Source organism: Helianthus annuus, chromosome 15 (genome assembly GCF_002127325.2).
Source record: "Helianthus annuus cultivar XRQ/B chromosome 15, HanXRQr2.0-SUNRISE, whole genome shotgun sequence".
Lineage (NCBI taxonomy): Eukaryota > Viridiplantae > Streptophyta > Magnoliopsida > Asterales > Asteraceae > Helianthus > Helianthus annuus.
Window position 1 is genome coordinate 127,668,195 of NC_035447.2, and position 23,914 is coordinate 127,692,108.

Here is a 23,914-nt window from a genome sequence, read left to right on the forward strand (position 1 = left end):
ACGTCTGCGAGAGTGGAGAACTTATCTGTTTCCTTAATAGCCAGGAAGTGTGCAGACTTTGTGAGTCGATCCACGATCACCCAAATGGTATCATTCCCACGCTGAGATCTAGGTAGGCTAGTAACGAAATCCATGGAAATTTCCTCCCATTTCCACTGCGGTATCTTGGGTTGCTGAAGTAGGCCTGATGGTTTCTGATACTCAACTTTGACCCTTGCATAGGTCAAACATTTGCTGACGTACGTTGCGATGAGGGCTTTCATGCTTGGCCACCAATACATAGTTTTAAGATCGTGGTACATCTTATCCGAACCTGGATGTACCGAGTAGCGAGACTTGTGCGCTTCATCCATAACAAGTTCTCGTAAACCGCCATATAGTGGGACCCAAATACGTCCTGTTACGTAATAGGCGTTGTCTTCCTTCTGCTCTAATCGTTGTCTTGAGCCAGGTAAGGCTTCAGCCCCTATGTTTTCTGGTTTCAATGCTTCTACCTGAGCATCTCGTATCTGTGCAGGAAGACTGAACTGAATAGTGAGCTGCAGTGCTCGCACACGTCTAGGTAAAGTATCTTTTCGACTGAGAGCGTCAGCCACAACATTGGCTTTGCCTGGATGGTACTTGATGGCACATTCGTAATCATTCAGCAGTTCAATCCATCATCGCTGACGCATGTTCAATTCCTTCTGCTTGAAGATATGCTCGAGACTCCTGTGATCGGTGTAGATAGTGCACTTGGTACCGTACAGGTAGTGTCGCCATATCTTAAGCGCGAAAACAACAGCTCCCAGCTCTAAATCGTGCTTCGTGTAGTTCTGTTCGTGAACTTTAAGTTGCCACGAAGCGTAGGCAATGACTTTATCCCTTTGCATCAATACACAACCAAGACCCTGAATTGACGCGTCGCAATAGACCACAAAATCATCCGTGCCCTCTGGCAATGAGAGAATAGGTGCGCTGCAGAGCCTATCCTTTAGGTATTGAAAAGTCGTTTCTTGTGTATTACCCCAACGATAGGTAACACCTTTCTGTGTCAACAAAGTAAGCGGCTGTGCGATCTTGGAGAAGTCTTTAATGAACCGTCTGTAATAACCTGCCAAACCCAAAAATTGGCGTATTTCCGTTGGAGTGCGAGGCGCAGGCCAGTTTCTGATCGAATCTACCTTGGATGGATCAACATGGATTCCATCCTTGTTTACCACATGGCCTAGAAAGTGGACTTCACGAAACTAGAAGTCACATTTGAAAACTTGGCGTACAGTTGTTCTTTTCGAAGGAGTTCCAAGATAAGACGCAGATACTGCTCGTGTTCCTCCTGACTCTTGGAGTAGATCAGAATGTCGTCGATGAAAACAATCACGAACTTGTCTAAATAAGGCTTGCACACCCTGTTCATAAGATCCATGAAGACTGCCGGTGCGTTCGTTAGCCCGAATGGCATGACTAGAAACTCGTAGTGGTCGTAGCGAGTTCTGAAAGCTGTTTTGGAGACGTCCTCATCCCGGACTCTCAGCTGATGGTAACCTGACCTCAAGTCTATCTTGGAGTAGTAACTCGACCCTTGCAACTGGTCGAATAAGTCGTCAATACGAGGAAGAGGATAGCGGTTCTTCACTGTGACCTTGTTCAGTTCGCGGTAATCGATGCACATCCTAAAAGTTCCATCTATCTTCGTCACAAACAGTACTGGAGCTCCCCAAGGCGAAGAGCTTGGACGAATAAAGCCCTTATCCAAGAGCTCTTGCAGTTGCTTTGACAGTTCTTCCAGTTCAGTTGGAGCTAAACGATACGGTGCGCGAGCTATAGGTGCTGCTCCTGGAGCTAGCTCGACTTTAAACTCGACCTGGCGATGAGGCGGTAGACCAGGTAAATCTTCAGGAAACACTTGAGGAAAATCGCGTGCAACTGGGATATCCTCTATTCTTTTCTCTTTCGTTGATGCATCAGTAACTAGTGCCAAAATGGCAGTATGACCCTTTCGCAAACATTTCTGAGCCTTCAGGAAGGAGATGATGCCAACCACAGCACCACTCTTGTCGCCTTGAACTTCGAGAGGTTCTTTACCAGAACGGGGAATACGAATGATCTTCTCCTTACATAGGATCTCTGCTTGCTGCTTGGATAACCAATCCATACCAATGACGATGTCGAAACTACCCAGAACTATAGGAATGAGGTCGATGGAGAAAGTCTGACCAGCGAGGATAAGATTACAACCCTGAACTACGTGTGTGGCCTCTAGACTTTTACTGTTAGCTAACTCTATGACATGTTTGGTGTTTAGGGGAGTTGGTGCACGTTTTAACATTTGGATAACTTTCAAAGACACATAACTTGTATCCACACCCGAATCAAACAATACAGTAACATAAAAGTCGTCAAGAAGAAGCTTACCCATGACTACGTTGTGATCATTTCTCGCTTCACCCTGCCCCAGCACAAATACACGACCCCTTGCTTCGTTGCCGTTGTTGTTCCCACCGTTGTTGTTGTTGCCATTGCCCTGATTGTTGTTATTATTGTTGTTGTTGTTGTTCTGATTTCGGTTTAACTGAGGGCAGTGTCTTTTGAAGTGACCTTCAGCGCCACAATGAAAACATCCCTTGTTGCCCTGTTGCTGATTCTGCTATGCTTGCTGCTGCTGCTGATTCTGATTTGCAGGCCGTGGGCTCCTACAATCCTTGGCCTCATGACCCATCTTGAGGCATCTCTGACAGCGACCCTTGTTGCACTGGCCACTGTGGTGTCTGTTACAGTTGTTACACTTTGGGAGGTTCCCTCGATAACCACCCTGCCTGTGACTGCCCGAAGATTGCTGACTAGGGCTCTGATAATTGTCAGTCTTTCGCTGTTGCACCTGAGACTGAACTGAAGCTGAACCTTTGCTAGAATCCCCCTCCCATTTTCTCTTGTTGACACTGGGGTAGCAGGAGTAGCAGAAGTGGTAACGGTAGCAGTAGCGCTGATGCACTTAAGCAGCCTGTCTTGTTCCACCGCCTGATCCGTGAGGCGATGAGCTAGACGTTGAACATCCTGGATGTTGTTATGGTTAGCCGATGTCACGTGGCTTTGAATTTCCGGTGCCAGCCCTTTAAGATACAATTCGATACGCCTGATAGGTGGTTCCACCATAGTTGGACACAGGACGGCCAGCTCGTTATATGCCTCGATCTCCGATCCTGTCATTTTCAAATTGAAGAACTCCACCTCTAACTTGTGGATGTCGTCTCATGAGCAGTACTCTCGCTTAATCAGCTCCTTGAAATCATTCCAAGGGGTGGCGTTAGCAGCTGCCAACCCTAAAATCTGAACTTGCGCGTTCCACCAAGTTAGCGCAATTCCTTCAAGAGTACCAGTGGCGTACTTCACCCTGCGAGCCTCAGGGTATTCACACATCTCAAATACCGAATCGAGCTTTTCGAACCAATGGAGGAGTCCAACCGCTCCTTCAGTGCCACTAAACGTGCTAGGACGACAGTCCATGAAGTTCTTGAAAGTACAAACAGGTTGCTGAGCGGGTTGACCTAATGTGTAAGAACAGAACAAGGTTAAACTCAAGAGTTGGTTTAGGAGTGTAGGATTTAAAGATCCTAGTGTGAGTTACGACTGCAGGGTATTCTACCTGCTTGTGCAGCTGCAAGTGCCGCAGCAACTTGTTCGTTGATAAGAGCCGTCAACTGGGCTTGTGTCAAGTTAATACGTCCAGCCATGATCTTCATATCAAAGGCAACATAAGTGAGAAAGGTTCGAGAATAGTGCGATGACAGAAGAGTGTAAGCACACAAGTGTTCTCAAGCAATAACAAATAGTGAGCAATGTAATCTAAGCATACCACGAGCAAAGTTCTATGTAATTCTAGCATGTAGGCAATAAACATAAACCTTATTACCTAGGATGTTGAGTCTTGCACGTGGAGCGAGGCGTCGTTGTGGATCGTTGAGCACTGTACTGGTTATAGTCTGGTTTTAATAAAAACGTTTTTCCCTTATTAAAACCGAGTTCTCTATAACCAATGGCTCTGATACCCATCTGTCACACCCCCAAAATCCACCTGCGGAGTATCACCGCTTGGTAGCGTGATTGACCAGGATCAAGCCACCAATCATATAGAACAATGTAAATAGTAAAAGTAATTAACATTTAACCAAACCAATCCATATGAAAGGTGTTCCAAAAACATAAGTGTAATAACAAAGTTTAGCGGAAGCATCTGAGTAAAAGCCCAATCATAATTAAAGTATGTAATGTCATAATGTTTAAATCAAGCATTCACGATCCTTGTCCACAACGACCGCGCCTCCCAGTGCAAGCTCCATGTATACCTAACGACCTGCAAGGCATGTAACAGAGCGTCAACAACTAGTTGAGCGAGTTCACAGTAAGTAAGTTTGTAACAGTAAGTTCCTTTCGTAACGTGTGGCTCTACTGGGCCGATAGTATGTTCTATTGGTGGGGGCTTCCCATATTTGCATATACACTAGACTATTTGTAACCATAAGTGTTCTCCTTACCGAGAACAGTAGTACGTATAAAGTTTACGTAGGTTTTACGTAAGTGTCCTTCATAACCGAGGACAGGGGTACGCGGGGGTTTACGTAGGTTTTATGTAAGTGCCTGACACAACCGAGGCAGTAATGAGTATAAGTTCACGTAGGTTTTACGTGAGTGTCCTTCGCAACCTGAGGACGGTGATGAGTACAAGTATACGTAGGTTTTACGTATGCATCCTGCGCATCCGAGGACGATGGTAGATAGTCTAGTAACAGTGTATGTACAAGTATCTATTCAAATCCCATTCCCAAACCCTGGGAATCCCATGCCTTTGTAAGGGTGTGAACTCACCTTGGTTTGCTCGGTATCTTATTGCTTCTAGTGTTAATTAATAGTTAGGTCCTTTACACATGACCTAAGGTACATTGCATATAACTCGATGTAAGTGTTTATATTCAATTAGGGTTTACAAGTCTTTGGTATCCAAGCAACTGTGATTCGTGTGATAGTTGTGTACAGAATGATAACACACAGTAGTATACAGTTACATTCAGCAATATACAGTAACATGCAAGTGTTCCTCATACAGGGTTTTGATTTAGCATCATAAGTATCATAAGTTAACTCAGACTTTTCAAGCATCACAAAGCTCAGACAACACTTATGCAAGTAAAAGCTCGGACAAGGCTCATGCCTTTAAAATTCGGACAAGGCCCAATTACAAAAGTCAGACTATATCTACATGTAATAAAAGTCGGACCTACCCCCTCCCCTTATAAAATTCGGACAATATCACACCACAAAAGTCGGACATCATCACAAAGATCGGACCACCCCCTTAACATACAAAAAGTCGGACCACTTCAATCCTTAAACAAAAACTCGGACATAGCATGCTTTAAAACTCGGACCCCATGCTCCACAATTAAAATTCGGACTCCCTTGTTCTTATACAAGACTCGGACTTAACTAAGCACATTAAAAGTCGGACATAACCCTCTTATAAAAGTTCGGACATTAAGTGTAACATGCAAAAGTCGGACCTTATGTTAACCTCACATAAAGTTCGGACATTATATTATAATACCACATAAAGTTCGGACATATACTTATATGATTCAAAGGTTGGACCACACACATATATATATGTTAAAAGTCGGACCCTTTGTTTAGTGCAAAAATTCGGACTATGTGATATGTATAAAATTCGGATCACATGTAAAATCAAACATCGGGCAAACCCTCAATCATATGAACATTCAACTACAATGCAACAGTTACGTTTTTGTTTTCACGATCAGGAAACCCTAATTCATTCATATGCATTGCAGTAATCTAATCAACAATGAACATCATCATCATATTTAGACATATTAGTGTCATGCTAGTGATTACACAACTAATCATATTCATTTCACAATAATCAGAATCAATAAACACAGAAACATTACATGTAGAACTAGGGTTTTTCATGAATCACATAATCAAAGCTTAACAACAAGAAATCATTGAACAATTACCTTGGATTGATTCTAAATGGATTGAAAGATCAAGATTGATGCAGGAGACTTGTGCCAATGAGAAAGAAGATGCTTGCAAGAGAGAATTAGAGAATGTGAAAGTACGTATATTGATTTTTGTGTTGTGATTAGTGAAGGAGGTTAGGGTTAAGAGTTGTTAAGGTTTCACAATCTACACTACTCACCCCTAAGTATCATCTTTTACATAACATACCCATCACAATATAATTTACAGTTTCATCACCAAGTTCATGTATTTGTCAAATCTTTCGCAATTAACACATAACCATGCACAACCACAATATACTTTATCACACCAAAACGTATACAGTTACAACGCAACCAATTGTGCAAGTAAACAACTAAACAAACAGTGAACGTGCAATAAATGCGAAAGTGGAATCTCGGAAACTCGGGTTGTCACATTGCTAACTACTGATATTGCATTACATTACATGAGATGAATAAAACTGCTGCTGCATCCTTTTTCTGCTGTGAACCCAGCAGTACTTGTCATGATCAGCAGTGCTTGATTTCAAGGCAGCAGATTGAATAGCAGGGCTTTTAGTCTTCATCAGTCCTTGAATAGAACAGCAGTTGTAGGTCAGCAGATGTTGATAGAAGCAGTACTTTGGAGTATAGCAGATGTTGGAGCCACAATTAAGGGGAAAGCTTATAGTAAACTGCTGCTTATTGTGAGTCCACTGTTGTGATCCGGTTTTGGCTTTCATTATCTGTTCCTTTGGTAGGGTTCAATCCCAACAATCTCCCCCTGGAACAGATAATGCCAAAACCCTTCATTATTCTGGACCTTTATTTCTCATCAAAAGTTCCTTAGCTTGTCTTTTAAATTCAGCTTCAAATTCCTTGGAACTCAGGTCATCTTCATCCCTACACAGTGTAAGTTCAAGGAGATCCTGCAAATCTTCAACACTAAGGCCTAGTGCTTCTTTCCTTGATATGTACTTCACTTCACCATTGGTTCTGACCAGAGTCAATACGTGGGTCTTTTGATCAGATATCCACTTTAGTATTTTTAAACCTAATGGGTTTCTTGGGAGAGATTTATTCTTTGATGAGTTTGGAGATGATGGCCTTGTGAACACTTGCAGACTTTCAGACATTCTTTTGAAGGCCATCTCAATGACATTGTTAGCAGCAGCTATGTCTTCTGCAGTCTCTTTTTTGATCAGTTCTTGCCTTTCAAAGTCTGTCATGCCTGTCGAAGTGTTTGGTGATGCAGGCTTGGTTAATACCTTTTTAAAAAGGTTCTGAAGCTTTATTGAATTCTCTTCTTTTAGACCCATTTTCATGATGGCATCATTGAGGTACTCAACTTCCTTTTCTTTGACCTCTTCATCAGACAGTTTTCCTTCTTCTTGGTTTGTCACAAGAGTAGGATTGTCTACTGATTTGAACATTGTTCTGAGGTTTTCTATCTGCTGTTCAAGCTTCATCATTTGTTCATGCTTCTTTGAAGTGCTTGAAACAGTTATCTTTCTTTTCTTCAGCCTTTCATAGGCTTCATCAGTCTGCTGTTTTTACCATTTTGCAATGGCATCAGCAGTGTCTACTTTAGCATCTACCAATTCCTGCTTCCTCTTTTTATATTCAGAAGTAAGATCAGCAATTAGCTTTTTATATTTGTTCTAGTTTGGAGCTGTCTTCTTCTTACTTGGATCACCTTTAATCCTTTCAATCATGTTTGCTTCATGCTTCAGAGCCACTATTGGCCATTCTTCAAATTGGTTTTCTTCAACTGGATAGAATTTTTCTTTCATGATATATGCAATAAGTTCTTTTCTTATCGCCTTTCTTTGATCTGTCTTTTCTTTGCTCAGAACTTGTGCATAATCTTCCATCAGCTTAACTTTTGTAAGTAGGAACTGCAATCTTTTAGAAATGGCTTCATCACCCTGATCTTTACATTCGAATTTAGCTCGAATCTTTGCTTGCCTTGCTTTCATTTCAAGATAATCATCCATGTCTTCTGGAACTATGAAGCCTATGAGAGGGAAATTTTCTTTTTGAAGGATCATCCTCGGTGTAGAATTGTTTCATCTCATTTTTTACAGCATCTAGTTCCAATGGATATTTTACAGCAATAGGATCAAATTTTTCATCGGTGGCTTGAGTTGTTTCTCTTTTTCATTTGTAAAGCTTTGTGGATGAAAAGGATTTTGCTTGTGACATAGGAATGGTGAGAGCAGTTGTGGATGATTGACTAACAGTAGTTGAAACAACTGGTGTTTCAACCGCTGTTGTCGTTACAACTACTGATGTATCAGCAGATGTATTCTGCTTTTGAGCAGGGGTTGTGATGGCAGTTGTTTGAGTTGTGATGAGTGGCTGACTAACAGTAGTTGGAACAACAGGTGTTTCAACCACTGTTGTCATTACAACAGATGTTGTAACATCTGCTTTTTGGCAGGAGGTGATGATGGGGTGGCAGATTTTGATGGTGATGATGGTTTTGGTGCTCTAGACACAGATGGTGGTGGAGCAGTAGTTGTGGTGGTGTGTGGTGATGTGGTGTGTGTTGATACTGCAGTTTTAGTTTGGCTATTTTCTGGCTCAACATATATACCATCATCAATTCCCTTTTTCTTCCACTTGATCTTCTCCCCCTTTTTGGCATTATCTGAGAAGGGTTCATTCATGAAGAGAACAGTGGAGGGAACTTTTCCAGAGGCACTTTGAATGTGAGCTTTGATAGCTTTGATATCTGCCTGGGTATCTTTGAACCTTGATTCCACCATATTTGTCAGCTTTTGAACATGTATAGCATGCTGCTGATCTGCCATCTACTTTTGTCTTTCCAGCAGTGGTTGGAACATGTTCCATAACTCATTTGCAGCAGGTGCCTGTTGAGCAGGTGCTTGAGCTGGAGGAGCAATGGATTGGGCTTTCTGAGCTTTTAACAGCTGCTGCACCATATCCTTTATTTCAGCAACTGAGGTTTCCAGGTTTTCAACCCTGCCCGTCAATTCCTGATATTTTGAATCATCACCTGAATTAACAGGATCATCTGAATCCCCACCAGCAGTGGTTTTACCAATGTATGACTTAGGAACAGAGTCCGAAGAGTCAGCCATTGATGCCCCTTGTTCTTGGTACTGGGGACTTCTTTCTTCAGCACTTGATAACCTTTTGATGTTGCCAGTAGTTAAAACAATCTCACTGGTGGTTCTCAGTGGTGCTATCGAAGAAATTGCCTTCAAGGGAGTCTTATGAATGTAACCACTGTCCAAATGCAAACTAGTGGGTTCAACATTTGTAGTGGCTGCTCCACTTGAACTACTGACAGGAATTACTTGTAATTCCTACAGTGTAAACTCCCCAGTTGTTGCTGGGATAACAGAGATATCAACATCAGACCTAGTCACTTATGGGAGTATGTTCTCAGTGATAGGTGTTTGAGAAGAACTGGTTTGTGTCTGAGTAATACCAACTGTATGCAACAAGGGTATCATGGATTATGGTAATATGGATGGTGAGGGTGAAGGGGTTGAAAGAGACATGTCCTTGGGATTAGGACTATGGAAGATGGATCCGAGTGGGCCCAGAGCTTCATATTGTGGGGTCCTTGTGTTTACAACCTGATCCTTTTGGGAGGATGCAGGAGGAGTTTGAGGCAAGGGTTGAGATCTTTCTTCCATCTACTGTGAGGAAGTAGCAGCAGTGGTTATTGGTGACTTTTGTGTTGTCACTGGCATTGACTCTGGGATCTCATCTTCCAGAGTTGCCTTTGGTTTGGGTTTGGTGGGCTTTCTGGATGTTTTCTTTTTGGTTCTTTTTTTGGTGGCAGGTGTGGGTTTCAAAACAGTGGGTGTGCTGCTTTGATCACCTGGAGCAGTGGGCTCAGCAGCAGATACCTGAGGAGCAGTTTCATCTGCTAAATTCTGCTCAGGTACCCCTGCTTTTGTTTTTACAGGGGCTAACATCCTTGAGAAAGTCTCAGGTGTTCAAGTTTTTTGAAAAGGAGAACCTTGTTTGAGCAAATCTGCATCTTTCTTTTCAATTTTTTGTTCAAGATAATAACTCAGAAATCGTGGAAAGAGCAGAAATGCTTTGCTGTCAACATTCTTTACCATAACATTAAAAATTTCCTGGGAGTAATTGTAATCTTTATTATTTAAAATAGCATAGCTTAGACATTGAATTTTTAATGGTATTTCATTGAAAGATGTTTTATTTGAAGCACACATCAAAAGTGTGTGAAATAAAAATCTGGGTGCAGAAGGAAAATAACCTTTTTGTAAGGTATCCTTTTTAGGTTGTTCTACATATCCCCTGTTCAGAAAATCATTTTTCAACTCGGTTTTTGAGAAAGAAATTTTACCTTTCTGATCGTCGAGTTTGAAGACTTCTGAAATAGATTGCGGAGTGATTTGGATGGCTTTACCCTTTATCGAGGAGTTTATGGCTTTGAGGACAGCATCTTGTTTCTCAAGAGTGGCATTTTTCCAGAACTCTCTCTGGGTTTCTTGGTAGATGGGAGCATCCGCTGTTAACAAAGTTTTATACTTTGATGCAGATATGATGTCTATGATGGAATTGAAGGTGTTGTCGGTTGTGGGTTTTGTGAGTATACCCAAATAGTTGTGAGGGGATTTGTAAGGTATTTCGATGGGTTTATCAGCCATTGAGTGGCGTCTGTGGGAATAGCGGAAGTGGATAATTTTGATTTAGACTTTGATTTTGGTTTCATCATTTTTTGATGAAGAAGATCGAAGAATGTTTTTGTGAAGAAGAGTGGGAAACTGCTTTGAGAAGAGAATTTTGGAATTCAATTCGACAGTGTGAGCCCGTGTTTGGTTTTAATCAGGGTTTTATTTTTAGGGAAAAAGTGAATGCTGATGTGGCAGCGGTTATAACGATCTGACGACTAAAAAGCTGACCACGTGTCAACACCTGATGAAAGAGTAAATAATGGAGGACAGTTGTTTTGACAGCCACTGATGGATCAACCATCAGTAGTTACAACGGTAACAAAATGAGGTAGTGGATGATTTTCACTATCAGTGGATGTTTTTACTACGTCAGTGGATAGCATATCAGTGGATACAACACTGATTTTGAACATCAGTGCTTATCAAAAACAGGGGTTGACTTTTAGCAGTGGACAGATATTAGGGGGCAGATGTTAAGGCACGACAGCAGTTAAGGGAGAACAGTGGTAGAAAAATGAAGACCATTAGTACAACAGCTGTTAGTGCAGCAATGTTTTAACTATTGACAAATAATGTTAGCATCTGCTTGTTCAGATGTAGGAATTGATTTTGTCTTGTGTAAACACAATATCATATCCAGCATCTGTTTAGCTTCAGGAATGCTATGCTTAACAAAATACATTTTTGATGTAGATTATCAAATTTAAATTGCCAGTAGTTATCTCAGAAATCTTTGTTCAAGATTTTGCCACATGTTCATTTTTCCTGACAGTGGCTTAGCGTTCCAGGTGATGAAGACTTTTCTACTAAGGCTACTCATTTTGTGTCTAATTATTTGAACTAGAGCAAGAGTATCTTAGTAGTTCAAAATTAATTTGCAATCAATTTTGGATCTGTAATAAACTAACTTGAGCTTGACATAACCTTGACATGTGTACCATTTCCTTTTGATTAGTTTTAGGAATAGTAATTTCACACAAAATTAAGGAAATTACATCCTGACCAGAGATGAACTTTTTACTATCAAAAATGAGTAAAAGTCCGAAATATATTATTCAAAGAAAATGAAGTAATATATCCGGTTTTATTTGAGAAAAACACCTTAAGAAATAGTTAAAGGATGTTTTGAAAATAACATCAAAAGGATCTGACAGCTTTTCAAGTAAGAACATGATCATATCATTCTCAAGTTATTTTGACCATTGTTTAGGGTCATTTTCTTGACAATTGATTGTAAATTCTCCTTTTAAGGACAATTACTGGAGATGCCATTGTTACCTGAACGATTCCTGTATTTGATGAAAGCACACAGTTGCATGATGACTACTGTTTATGCTTATACTCTTTTTCTTTTGGCTTCAAGAGCTTTGAGATAAGCACACTTTTTAGTTTTGTTCATTTTCTTCTTCCCTTTTTACCCTTCCCATTCATAAGTAATAAATTACTTACTGGGAGGTTTTTATGAAAGAATCCTCAGTCCAAAATCATTTTCAGCAATGCTTTGAGAGATCTGGCCACATTTGTACATGTTTTATTACCAATTCTCACATTACATATGATTTGGACTGTTTTGACCCCAGATTTTCTTCATGCGTTTTGACAGAGTTGATTTGGTCCTTCTGAGGATTTTCAACCTGCTTTTTAACACATAAGATTTCATGACTAAAGCTTTTTTTCCCTCTTTCTAAGTTAGCAAAACACTAATGTTTATTATGAACATAGGTTTTGTTAATCTGAGGTTCATACTTTAGCATAAAACATGATGAAATCATCACAAATTCATAACAACAGTTGAAATCAATTTTGAATGAAGATAAACATATCATAGTTACCGGATAAGTTTCCAGATCTTGGGACTATGAGTGATTTGTGCATGATATCACTAGTTGTTTGAGATTTGTGAATTTTATGACATCTTGGTTGTTTTACAGAGTGTCTGATTCATCATTTTGAACATGATTTCTCATTGCTCTATTTTCCAACTAAATACAAACAACCTTAGTATCAATGAATTTTGAGCTGAACTGTTATGTCAAATTGATTGTTAGATCGAATTTGACTATCCTAGCTCTGATACCAATTGTTAGGATCTGAGGCTGTCATGATTGTGCTTGTTTGTAAGAATTTGACAAATCAATGAATATAAAACAATGTAAAGTGCAGCGGAAATGGATACAAACTTTGTAAACACAATCAAAGAAGAGAATAGCTTGATAAACACATGCTTTCTCATTAAGTTGAATGATTACAATTAAAATCAAAAGATTACAAGCATGCTTACATAACTAAACTCCCCTTCAGCCTGATACCCCAAGGTTGGTTGTACAAGATGAAAGGATTGAATTGAGGAGAAGAACTCACTCAAAACGATCAAGTGTAACAGTACAGAGTACTGTTACATTTATAGACAATCCAAACCACTGAAGCATCTCAGCTGACGTCACCATGAAAGTGACATCTAACAACCTAACAAACTCTATCTACTGATCTATACAACTACTGCTTTGCTAACTACTGATATTGCATTACATTACATGAGATGAATAAAACTGCTGCAGCATCATTCTACTGCTGTGAACCCAGCAGTACTTGTCATGATCAGCAGTGCTTGACTCAAGGCAGCAGATTGAACAGCAGGGCTTTTAGTCTTCATCAGTCCTTGAATAGAACAAGAGTTGTAGGTCAGCAGATGTTGATAGAAGCAGTACTTTAGAGTATAGCAGATGTTGGAGCCACAGTCAAGGGGAAAGCTTATAGTAAACTGCTGCTTATTGTGAGTCCACTGTTGTTATCCGGTTTTAGCTTTCATTATCTGTTCCTTTGGTAGGGTTCAATCCCAACATCTAAACATGAACATGAACATTAATTCGCATCAATCCCTAATGATTTCGATTAACAGTTAATGATTTCAGTCAAACAATCATGCAAGTGTTTGAAATCTAACCGCGATGAACAGCAAGAATGATTTGATCGATTAAAGATGGCTCCAAGGGCACACGGTCACCGTCAATAGGGAGAGAGAGTTCTAGGGTTTCTTATTTTCTATAATGTGATGAATGAAACAATATAACTCAATAAAACATACGCGTAACATACTGGGCCCTTACTGGGCTTCGGCGAAACTTGGGCCCGCGAAACACTTCTGTTTCGTCGGAGTGTAGATGGCGAAACACACTTGTTTCGTCGAGTTGGTTGGTGGCGAATCATAATTTGTTTCGTCGAGCTTTCTAGTGTGAAACTTTAAGTGTCATCCAGTTAACCCATACACAAGTTTATAACACTAAACACATAACACAATATTCTCAATGATTCGACATATCACAAACGTATACAGTTACAAAGCGAACAAGTCGTGCAAACAACCAACTTAAACAATTAACGTGCAATTAATGCGAAGATGGAAATCTTGGAAACTCGAGTTGTCACACGAGGGGCTTAGTTTGTATCTTAATAGGTTTAGCATTTAAAGATCCCGGTTTCATACCACAAAACTATCGAATAGAAATCCATTCTGAGTTAAGCTTGCGTCTAGCCTAGTTAGTCTTCATCGCCTTTGATTAAAGTCTTCGTCCACATTCGTGTTTAGTACTTTATTAATATTCTAGTTTAATATTTTATTTGGGATTTTTAGAAACCCCCCTCATCAAATAAATAAAATTAGTTGTTGGTGCATATTCTGTGACAACAGCTTAGATTTGGTCTTTGAATATCTTGTAATTAGTTTAACGATAAACGGTTAGCGGGTTTAGCTTTGTATTAGTGAGATTATAGAGTTTGGGCTAAACTAAACCCAGTTTGGGTCTAGGGAACGAATTGGGCTTGCCCAAGCACTCTTGATCGGATTGACAATTCTGTGAAGATCCATACACATCAAGGGGACCTACAATTGGTATCAGAGCGTTAGGCTCTTGAAGGCTCGGTTCAGAATTGTTGGTTGCAGAAGAGTGAGAAATTTCGAAAATTTTGAAACCTGAAAACTAGGGTTTCGAAATTTTTCTTGGGTTTGATATAATTTTCGAAAAGTTTTGGGTTGTTTGATTTGTTTGTGTATTTAAATCTTGCTGTTTAAGGTGTTTTTGGTTGCAGGTTTGGTTGATTTTCGAAGAATTTTGGCTGAAAAGGCTTAAAGATTCGAAGATTGTTCTTCGTGTTCTTCGTGTTCTTCGCTAAGTTCATAAATATTTTCGAAAATTACTACTGATTTGGTTGTTCGATTTTGCAGGAAATTGATACGAAATCAGAATAAAATCTAAAAATTTCGGAAAAGATTTGATCAGATCTGGCGGATTTGCTACTGCTTGCTGAACAAGATAGTTAAATTTGCTGAGAAACCAGAATTAACTGACCAGTGAACTACTCTAGCGAATTTAAAAAATTACGTTGATCTGTCCTAGCGAAATTAACTGACCAGCAAATTTAAATCCAAAGGCGACTTTGGTAACCGTGTAATTATCCTCAGCGAAATTACCACGGTTTTCGGAGAATTTACTGGTCGTCGTAAGAGCGAAATTGATCAGCGAACTTGGCAGCAAATTTATCAGCGAACTTGAACTTGACAGCGAAATTAAGTGCTACCTAGCGAATTTAACAGTTGACCAGCGAAATTAACTCAAAACCAGCGAAATTAGGAGAGGAATTAAGTGGTGGAATTTCAGTTGGCAAGCGTCGGAAAAATTTCAGTGTTTTGCAAATAGAACGTGAACCGTAACTCATTTGAAGACACCGTTTGCACCGTTAGATTCCTTGCATTTTTAGGTAACAAAAAAAAGACTCTGGAAAATCCTGAATTCAGTTTTTGACATTATATATCATTGGATTCGTCTTTTCGAGACGATTCTAAAGGTGTAATTTGGTAACCACTGTTTTCGGAGATATTTTGTGCGGTTTTGCCAGTCTGTTGCGTTTAAAATGTCGAACATGAAGAGCTTGAATGCACCTATGATGATGAAGGTGGAGAATATCATACATGGAAGGACAGTTTCAAATCCTTCATTGAATCTCAGGATGCACGCATGTGGATCTGTATTGAAGATGGGTACATAAACCCAGTACATGATTTTGAGGGCAGACCACGAGTAACAGCCTATGTGAACATGAAAGAGGCAGATAAGAAAGTGTATGAAGCTGAAAAGAGAGCTTTAGCTGCAATAAAGACATCCTTACCTGGGAGCATCAAGCATACCTTTAATAAGTACACAAATTCAAAGGATATGTGGGATGCATTACAAAAGCGATATCAGGGAAATGAGAGTGTCACTCAGGCATTTATGGCAGAGATAGTGCCAGTTGATGAGGCTGAAACTAGTGTGAGTGATGCTGAATCTCAAGTGGAGAATGCTGAAGCAAAAGTGGATGCTGAAGTAGAGAAGGAGAGTGAAGCCGAAAAGGTTGTTGCTGATGAAACTACAGAAGTTCATGAGGAAGAGGTAAAATCTAATTATGTGTGTTTGAGGTGTCGTGAACTACAGGGTGAGGTTGACAGATTGTCAACACAAAATCAAAGTCTGGTAAGCGAGATGTCGAGCATAAAAGAGTCAAACTTTTTCGCTAAAAGAAACGAAACTTCATACTTGAAGAAGATAAAAGGGTATGAAAGTGAAATTGAAGCTTTAACATGCAAATTAAATGAAAAGCTTCAAGTCATAGACTTAGCTCATGACATGATGGCTGAGAAAACAAAAGAGATTTCTGATAAATGCAGAGAGTTGTCAGATTCACAACTCAAAATTGTTGAACTTGAACAGAAATTAAGTCAATTCAGAGATTCGTCTTTTGTAATGAAACACATGATGGGTGGGTTAAAGAAAAGTAATGACAAGACCACTGTGGGCTTCCAGGGCTTTAATGAAGTCCCACCTCCTCTTAGTCATGACTATTCTTTCCTGCCTGATGAAGATGAGCTAGCAGACTATATGTCAACCGCACCAAGTAGTTTCACATCTACATCAAGTCAAGGTGAGGGGTCTGAGAGCGATGATGCTAAGAAGAACAATAACAGGGAACATTTGAAAAAACAAAATTCACCTCCAAAGGGCAAAATTCAAACTTTTGTTAAAAAGATTAATTTTGTTCAAGGTAGTGATATGAAAAATGAAACCGCTGTTATTGAAAAAGAATCAAATGTAGAGTTTGCTAAAAATAAAAACAAAGAAATATCTGAATCAAAGCAAACTGAACAAAATTCTTCCAAGGCATCATCACCATCTGATAAAGGATCTACCTCAGAGACTCCAGCTAAGAAGTCTTTGAAAAGGAGATCGTGCTTCAGGTGTCACATAAAGGGACATGTAGCTAGCTGCTATCCTAACAAAAAGAGTGAAGCACAAGTGAGTGAGAGGAAGAGAGAAAAATCACCAGAGAAGGAAGGTGATAGTGAGGAGAAAGGGTCAAATTCTCCAAAGAAATCTGCTCCTAAGCAACCACAGAATGTTGCTGTTGGTGTGGATAAGGCTGAAAAAGGAACTCCACAAGTTCCTCGTTTTCAAAGAAATCAACCAAGATTTCAGCCTAGATCTCCACCAGGCAGATATCAGAGACCTATAAGCAGTTCACCTAGAATGAACAATTATAATTCTAATAATTTCAGAAGTCAAGGTCAATATCAAAATCGATACCAAAATAATGGTGGTCGAACTTTTTATAACAATGGCTTTAGAAATTATAACAATCAAGCTTCTTGGAATCAAAACTCAAGGTTTCAAAATCAAAATTTCCAAAGGTCAAACAGTCCAAATGTATATAGGAACCCTCAGGACCAGAGACCTTATGGAAATCAAAACCCATTTCCATCAACAGGTCTGAGATCCAAGACTCCAGTTAGGAGTAATGGATATTGGATGGATGTTCTGGTACTTGGTGAATTTGGATGACCCAAGACCATTAAGGCTTGGGTCCCCCAATCTAACTAATTTCTTAGTTGGTGTGTGCATGAGCTGTTAAGGAGGATTATCAACTTATGTTGATAGTGGCTGCTCTAGGCACATGACGGGGGATGTGAGATTGTTGATTTATATATATTAAATGATTTAAATTGAAGTTCAAAGTGCTAAGTCGACACAGAAGATAACCTGGCAGATCTTTATACTAAAGCATTTGACAGGGCTCGCTTTGAACACTTAATCGAACTCAACGGGATGAGGAATCCTGAATAACTGGTTTTTCATAAGAATTTTGTAAATAGTTTTACTGCTTTTCATAAAAATCAAAAACATAAAAAAAATTGAAAAATCAAAAACATAAAAAAAATAGAAAATCAAAAATGAGATTTCACTGTGTGAAAAGGAAGAAATGATAGTACATCAGCAAGTTAGACTGTCACACTGAACATGAATCATATATTGCTTAAGTGTGATAGCAGCTTCATCATATGATGTAACAGTAGGCAAAAAGCATGAAATAATCAACTTACCAATGTGATATAAACATAAATGAACTGAATATGAGTGGGGAACACATCAGTGGTGTATGGTTTAAAAACCTTAATTCTTGCGTTGATAGATTGCCAAAATCTGAAGTTTTGGGTCTTTATACTGTTATTTCATCTGGGGATATCTTGGCTGTCTTTCTGTTCAGAACTAAAATTGTACATGACCCCAGGAAAGAAAGTCACTTGGAATAGCTCATTTCTATTTGAATGTCTGTATATTTTCCCGATACACACAATTTTGATCTAATTCTGAAATCTTCTCTGAAAAAAGTCGTTTACCTCCTCTGCTGCATCCAGATATATGCTGACCTGGAGGTGCTAGGCAACAACAGCTTCTGCTGCATCCAGATACATGCTGACCTAGCTGTACGTTGTCGCGCTATAGATCTAATACACCCGAAAGAGGCCCTCAAGTGCCCAAAAGAAACCCAAGAAACCTATATCAAACTGAGAAAATCTCATTTGATCTGTATATTATACCATCTCTACTAAAGATCTATTCTGTTCTCTTCTCAACCTATTCCCAGTTAAGATTTCAGAACTCTGGATTGGACTTGTGAAATATGTGGTAGGGAAGATACTTGCATGATAGAGTGTGTTGTTTATATTTCTAGGATTTGATTAGTATTTATTTGGGTGTTCATTATTAAGCAATCAAAACATGATAACACAGATTATATGCAGACCTAGACACCGTCAGGATATCTTAAAGGATGAGTTCAGTATACTCACCTACTACGATGAATCTTTGTGCATACCTTGATCACGGGGGTATATCCTGTTGTGGGACACACTAATATATCAATAATAAAATTACCTTAACGTATCATATGGTAATGGTACTTGAAATGTTCATGCATTTTGTTTAAGTGGACAAACATACTGGTAATCGTCTTGAACTACTTTTCACTAAAAAATTACATAAAGAATTATCTAAATTGTGTGAAACAGTTTGCTTGTGCTGATATGATCTTCTTACCGGTGATTCTCACAAAAATAGAGTGTTTATTGTTTTCGTTATTTACTTGCTTTCAGAAAAATATAAAAATCCAAAAATAGTGTCATTTTCTGTTTAAATTCTTAATGCACGAAAAACTGTTATTCTTGGAGGAATTGTTACTGATAGGGGGAGACGGTGTTAGAAAGTGAGTTCAAAATTTTCAATCAGGCAGGTTCTTGTGTGTTGAACAAAAAGTTTTGCGTGTTGGTGATGAAGTTGAAAATGCTTAATCTGTGATACAGTTTAACTAATCTCTTGAAAAATAATAATTTGTTTAACTTTGTTGAAAAATTCTTATGGTTTCTCGAGATGTTTGTTTTATAGTATACAGATTGAAGTAGTTTGTTGCTGAGAAGTTGCTGTGAAGGGTGAAGATGAGAGTTTGATTGGATGCATGGTAGGACCTCCTTTCTATATTGCAGACAAGATTGAAGAGTTTGAAGATTGCTGTGCAAATGCTAAACTGGAGTTTACTCAAGTGCTAACGTGTTGAAGGTTTGGTGATTGGATGCATCAACTTAGGGGGAGTCTGTTGCTGACAGAAGCTATTGAAGCTGAAGCTATCCAAAGACCAAAGACTGTGCAAGACTACATGAAGATTGCAAGAAGACTGAAGACAAAGTTTTTATGAAGCTATTGTCAAGGGGGAGTTTGTTGGTGCATATTCTGTGACAACAGCTTAGATTTGGTCTTTGGATATCTTGTAATTAGTTTAACGATAAACGGTTAGCGGGTTTAGCTTTGTATTAGTGAGATTATAGAGTTTGGGCTAAACTAAACCCAGTTTGGGTCTAGGGAACGAATTGGGCTTGCCCAAGTAGTAAACCCTAGTCCAACTTGTAAACCTTGTGTTATATAAACAAGGTTAGGCTTTAGGGTTTAGGTTAATCAGTTAATCAGCCAAAACAGTTTGTGTGAGAATTTCGTAAAAGTCTCTAGGCTTGGACGAATTTGAGAGAGGATTAGGGTTTTGATTGATTGTAATTCCTTGTGATTGATAATCAATAGAAAACCTGGTTTGAAAGTGAATTGCTGATTTCTGTTTCTACTCATTCTATTATATTCTGATCAAGAGGATTCCGCACTCTTGATCGGATTGACAATTCTGTGAAGATCCATACACATCAAGGGGACCTACATTAGTTAAGTCATGTCAGTCGTAGTCTAAATAGAGTCTTAGCGTAATCTTTAGAGTCTCGTGGGTTCGATACTCGGACTTACTTTAGCTATTCTACATTGATCGGTACATTAGCCGGTTGTGTGGTTTTAGTTTTAGATCGAGTCTAGATTTATAAATTTAAAGCTTAGAGTGTCTAATTTAGATTCCAATTTAGTTGTTTTATTTAAGCACATTTAACACATCAAGTTTTTGGAGTCGTTGCCTGGGACTCTTTTGTGATTGCGTTAATTACTTTGTTTGGACTTGTTTGACATTATACGTGCTATTTGTTCGTTTGTTTGAGTCGTAGGAGTCTAATTGTCCGTATCTTTTATTTATTTATTTTTTTTATTTATTTTGAGTTTAGTAAGTATGTGTGAGATTTGTAGAGGGCCCCATTCCACTATTCATTGTCCAAATTCACCGGGGTACTCTACAGATTATTATGCTAACCGATTTGTGCAGCGCAACCATATTATTTACAGGGGTATCCTTCATATTATTACGATGATTCGTATCAGCAGCCACAGTACAACGAGGGTCAGTATTATGGTCACTATTCTGGTAGCAACTCTGTTGGGGGTAATGATAGAGCTTTGAGCACGATAAAGGAGATGTTGGTTCAATTAGTTGCCCGAAAAACTGATACCCAGAAAACCCTAGTAGAGCACGATATCATCTTGAGAAATCAACAGTCTGCTCTATTAGATCTTCAACGTGCAGCAGATGACATTGCTAGGAGATTGAAAGAAGAAGAACAAGCGCAAAAAGCCCAATCAGAAAAGCTAAAGACTGGCTATACATATGATGCGGAAGGGAAAGAGCTGCCATATGAGGATTGGTCAGATGAAGAGATCACTTCAGTCACGGAGACGAAAATGGACGCTGAAGTCCCACCTCCGGTTCCACAGGTTCCAATTATTAATTTCAGGAGTGACTCTGATGATGAAATAGATGAAGAAGAGTGGGCTGCTTATCAAAGGTCATTATTGAAGAAAGAAGTGACTGAAGAGGAAGTAGAGTTAGGAGACTCAATAGGGTTAATGTTTGGTGCAGAGGAAGAAAGTGAAAAGATTGAAATTAATTCGTATGGGGAGGATGACTTTTTAGAGTCAGAATTAGATGAACTGACAGAGGTAATCAAACCTACCCTAGACAAAGAGACTAAGTGTGGGGATGATAATGCGAGAGTGGTGGAAGAGGAAGAACACAACAGCTGGCCTGTGGTATTGGTGATAGGTGAAATTGAAAAATCAGCAAAGTCACGGGAAAAGGCAAAGAAAAGAAAGAGAAATGATCGAAACCGAAAGAGGATCGAAGGTTGGGGCGAGATGGAAAAGTAGAAGACATTACAATTCACGCACGATCAGTCTTCTCGCTACATGTCATGCATTCGGTTTCTTCCGGGTAAGTATAAATTTTGGTGGTCTGACCCGTTTCAAATTTTTAAAATATTTTATTATTCCACTATTAAATTTTTAACTATTTTTGAGGATCGGGTGGAATTAAACGGGTTAGATAGGGTCCAAGTCAAGGAAAAACCTCCCGATTAAATTCAAGTGTGGGGAGGTTTTGTAGAGTTTGTATAGAGTCGTAGTTTTTGTATCTTGAGTCTTAGTTAGTAGTTTTAAGTCAGTAGTTGTCTAGAGTCAGTACTGCTTTGGTTTTTGCTTGTTTTTGTTTATACAGGTTTGAATATGTACTACTCGTACTCAATCTCCATTCGGGTGATTTTGGAGCTGCTTTTCAAATTTCAAGGCATTTATCAGGCATGTCAGTTAGTGTCAAAGCCGATCGCGAATGAAATGCTATACGATCGAGCTGGATTGGACGAAAGATTTGAAGCATACACGATGTTATTAACCAGCTAAGTCCTTTCCAATTTGCCCTTTTGTTTCTATTTCTTATTTATTTTAGTTTTTGAGTCGGTTTCCATCCTACATTGAGGGCAAGTAGAGTTTAAGTGTGGGGATGGGAAACTATCATTTAGTGTCGTTAGTATAGTTAGTCAAGTCATAAAAATCGAAAAATACAAAAAAAAAAAAGAAAAAATTTCAAAAATCCAAAAAAATTAAAAAAAATAGAAAATGTCTTTTGAAATAAGAAGTTTGCAAAATAAAAAACGGAAAATGTTAGAAAAGTCAGATTTTTGTTCGGGGCCAAATAATGATAATATGAGATTAATATAATTGAGCTTGTGTCTAGTTTGGGATGTGCGGGTAGGCTCGATTCGGTTCTAGGTTCCTTTGATCTTAAATATACCTAATTGTCGGTCTATTAGTGGGTTCTCATCTAGGGAAAGTAGGGAAATTGAAACCGCCAAAAATAGTATAAGGGTTGCCGTTATAAGCTAAGATTGTTAGAGTTTTTGGTTATTATCTCGTTGAAAAATGAAAAAAAAAAAGAAAAGATGAAAAAAATAAACGAGCTAGAAACTAAATGAAAGTAGCCATTTCTATGTATTGGGTTGGGGATAGCGACTCTACAACCGGATTGCCTCTACGGTGTGTGAAATCGACCTTGCAAATAAAAAGTACCGAAGTCTAAGTAATCCGAGTTGGGGATAGCGACTCTACAGTCGGAATGCCTCTGGGTTAGGAAAAACGTCTAAGCTCGTATTTAAAAAAAAAAGAAAAGAAAATAAAATGAAAAAGTAATGGAAAAAAATGAAATGAGAAAAAAAGAAATAAGAATAGATTTGATTTTAATCTCTCTTGATCTTGGTATAAAACGGTTAGGAAATAACCCAGTGGTTGTTCCTTTTGTCCTATAAGGTTGAGTGGGGATTAGGTGGACTTGCGATTATTAGCGTGAGACCCTAGGTAGATCGACCATAATTGAACTAAACTTGCATGATAAGGGCTTGGAACCGGGTTTGGGTTTAAGAGGATCAAAATACTTGCAATCGCGGCTAACACAAGTTTCGGTTTTAATAAGTAATTTAAGCTTTTGTCTCGAATGACTATTCCGAATATGATTCCGTTTTGCATAATTCTTTTTCGGGGACGAAAAAAAGGTTAAGTGTGGGGATATTTGATAAGTGGTAAAATACACATATTTGTCCCGTGTAAATTGTATAATTATTGGATAGTTTTTATTTATTTTTATTTAGTTTTAGTGTTATATTATATTATTTGGTGTTTGGCCAGGTCCTGGTACAAATGGAGCGAAAAAGAGTAAAATGAAAATAATCAGCCAGTTGGGCAACGTAGAATGCCAATGCCAGTGACCTGAATAAAAATTGCAGTTATTTTCTGTGAGTAGACCAAGGCCACTATTCTTTATTTTATAATTGCTCTAATGAAAGAAATATATGGAGTTTGAAAAGAATCTGGACGTAAGAAAATAATAAAAGGGTTATATTGGAATTAGAAGGCACGCAACATGGGGGGACACGAAGTCAACAGCCGGCTAACTTACGAATTTGAGGTTTCTTGGAGACTTTTGAGGCTGTTTGAAGATCATAGGAGTTCTTGGAAGCGAGGAATCATTCGGGTATACTTCAGGAGCGTTTGGGAGTGAAGACTACGGGTTTTAGTTTCCTAATCTTTCATTTCCGTTCGTTTTTTATGTGTAACACGATGAATTCAGACCTTGTTATGATTGTGATTTATATTCTGATTATGTTTTCCAGCTAAAAATCTT